The 3,204-nt window shown below is 50.1% G+C and overlaps 1 protein-coding gene across 1 annotated transcript in view; it reads right to left on the minus strand.

Annotated features, from left to right (window-relative positions):
* The window catches only part of MYO18A (myosin XVIIIA), a 75,850-nt gene extending 73,121 nt beyond the window's left edge, over positions 1-2,729 (minus strand). The window contains exon 1 of the mRNA XM_023759497.1: positions 2,608-2,729. The gene's annotated coding sequence lies outside the window, so the exon portion shown is untranslated. The remainder of the gene's footprint in view (positions 1-2,607) is intronic.
* Between the last annotated feature and the right edge of the window lie 475 nt (positions 2,730-3,204).

Here is a 3,204-nt window from a genome sequence, read left to right on the forward strand (position 1 = left end):
GAAGGTTGGAAGCAGGCATTTCATACATACTGGTAGGAGTATAAATTGGTATAAGGAGGGCAAGTTGGTACCTATGAAAATATTTAAATGTACATAGTCTTTGACTGAGCAATTCCTCTTATAAGACATCTATAGATATATTCACACAATAAACATGGCTAACCTTTGCAGCATTGTTTATCATAGCAAAATGCTGTCAATATAAATGACCATCACTGGAGAAATAGCTAAATTATAGAACTGAGCAGTTATTAAAAAGAATGAGGTCGATTTGTATATGCTGACCTAGAAAGATTTTATAGTATATTATTAAGTGAAAAAAGCAAGTTGTCAGATAGTATATAATTTTTACGAATTTTTAAAAAAAATATGTATATGTGTGCATATATATATATATAATTTCCATTATGTATAATATTTGCATATTCATAGAAAAATGTATGCTCTGTGGAAGAGACAGGGATTTCAGAAGAGTCAAAACAGACTTGTGTGTTATCTGTATTGTTTTAATTTTTTTACAATAAGAAAATTTAGCTGGTAGGTGTGTGTGTATTTAAATCTAAGACTTTAGCTGGTGGGAGTTTATATAATTTTTCTTCTACTTTTGTGCATGTTCTTTATTTCCTACAGAAAAAATATTTTAAGTGTTTTTATAAAATTATATTTGTATAACATATAAGATCTTAACCTATAAATATATATAATATATAAAATACATATAACAAGCTTTTGAAATAGTCTGGAAAGATCCATGACAATAATTCACCAGTGGTTTTCTCTGTGGAGTAGCGGCAAAGAGAAATAACACTGTCTCTCTACCGAGCACACTTCCTGCATTAAACCTTTTTTCAGCACGTTACTTTCGTGACTGTAAAGATTTTTTTAAAAAACGAAAAAGAAAAAAGAAAGGTTTGGCAAAGCAGTAAGCAATCAACTTAGCATGAAAGCTGTAAACAAGAGTTGCGATGGTAACTTTAAGAATTGCCCTCTCGTGCCTTGAAAACATGTCAGGGACTTGGGGGACTTGGCTAAAATAGATGGCCCTGTTGTCTTGTGGCTCTAAGAGGGGACAGATTTAAATGGGTCACCCTGCAGCTGGCAAAGCAGAAACCCCAGGAAATGGAAACTATAGCGTTAGAATCCCGAGACGAGGGCCCCCAGGCTGGGCTGCTGTGGGTGGATACTTAAAAGGGTCCGTCCCCCCCTCCCCACCCCAGACCACACTCATAAATAAACACAAAGGAAATGCTTTCCCAAGAGACCCGGCCTCTTTCGCTTGGCCTCTGACCTCCCTGAGTGGCCATTTCCTACAGCCCCGAGGCCTGCATCTCAGCGCGGGCCCACCGAGGGCTGAGGACTGCGAAGGGGGCCGGTGGGGCTCACGGGGCACCTAACCGGCCGGGGCGGGCCCAGCCCGAGCGGCTCAGGATGACGCCCCTGCCCGCGGCCGCGCCGAGCTGCTCCCGGCGGGTGGTGCTGAGCTCCGCAGAGCCCGTGACTCACCGCCAGGTCACATGGAGCTCACTGGCTCCAGGTGTGCTCCCTCATCCGCCTGCACGCTTCTCACATGACATCAGCTGGCCGGCCGGCCCGCCCGCCTGCTCGCCTGCCTGCCTGCCCGCCTGCCGGCTCCCTGCTCCCCTCCCTGCTCCCTTCCCTGTTGGCCGCCGCTCCGGGCACCAACAGCCCCCAAACACTGCCAGGCAGCAGGGCCCGTGAGCCAGAGAGGTGCCCGCAGCCCGGCCAGGTCCGGGGCTGCTCTTGCAGGTGAAACTCCTCTGTTTCTTGGGGAGCCTGCCGCAGCCTGCTGGGCGCTGAACTCAGTAAACACAACCATCCCCACCCCACCTGCTGTGTGACCTTGAGCAAGTCCCGTCCCCTCTCCGGGCCTCAGCTATTTCAACTATGGGCTTGAGAGTTCAGACTCGGCCCATTGCTGGAGAGGTATGCTGCTCAACCACAAACTGCAGGTTCTAATCCTGGCCTGCCTCCGCCTTGCCGTGTGACCTTGAGCCCTTCATCCAATATCTCGGAATATCAGAGGATAATGAAAAAACAATCCCTTCTAAGTGACGATAAAGGTACTTGGCAGAGAGAGAGGGCCCTGGGCCCTGTAAAATCGTCAGTCCACAACTTAAACTGCTGCCTGACTCTCAGCTATTTGAAATGTCAAAGGAATGTGGGTAATTTATTAGCCAAACAATTCCTATCGCCAGAGAAAGGGCAGGAAAGCAAGAGGAGAGGGGCTTTCCAGGGTTGCTCCCCACCCTCCCAATCCAGCTCCTACCACTGCACCACCCCACCCTCTAATTCAGTCCACCTCAGAAAACGGTGATGGGGGTAAAAAAAGAAAGAAAAGAAAATGGTGATGAGGGGTGAGGTGCAGTGAGCTGATCTTAAAGCACCCGGGAGCCTGACCCAAAGCAGGACTTCAGAGTTCCATGAAGCCCCCACCCAAGTCCTGCGGGAACCTGTCAATCACAGTACAAAGTGGACTGGGCCTCTGATCCCCTCAAACCTTTCAACTACCTCAGCATTACCCACCAAACCCGGGAGAGGCTGGGGACAAGGACCGGGACCCAAGGCCACCAACAGGGCCCTGCTCACATGGATGCTCTGGTTCCAGCCTGTGGTGTCCACGTCAGGTGAGGGAGGTCTGGCTGAGGGCAGACCTTGGGTTTGAAGGAGGAAGAACAGCACTGCTGCCCTGGAGACCTGTGACACACCAAGTTGGGATCAAGCCTTCCTTAGTTCCAACAACTCCCTGCTCCACCCAGGAGGGTGGATTCTCCCTTTCAGACCAGCTCCAGCTCTGCCCCACCCTGTCTGCCTTCAGGTACCTGCCTCTGGGGGGCGGGGGGGGGGGGGGGAACCTCAGAGTTTTCAGGCCCAACTTCTGAAGAGACATGCACCCCTCAAGGAGCAGTTTCAAGCTGGGCCAGTGAAGGGAGCTCCAGGCAACAGGCTGGCTGCCAGGCTGCCAGGCAGTGAGGCTGAGGGACCAGGCAGGAGTCAGGAAAGGCGCTATCAGAGTGAGGGCAGCTGAGGAGAGCTGGCGCATGGGAGGAAGCCCTCAGGCACACACCCTGGCACCTGAGCCAGACTGGGAAAGAGTAAACAAACCAGATGATCAGAGCTGCCAGGCACCAGGTCATCAACTGTTCAAAGTTCAAAGCTCCCAAAGGAAGTGACCACCAGCATGCT

This window comes from Myotis lucifugus, unplaced genomic scaffold (assembly GCF_000147115.1).
Source record: "Myotis lucifugus unplaced genomic scaffold, Myoluc2.0 scaffold_157, whole genome shotgun sequence".
NCBI lineage: Eukaryota > Metazoa > Chordata > Mammalia > Chiroptera > Vespertilionidae > Myotis > Myotis lucifugus.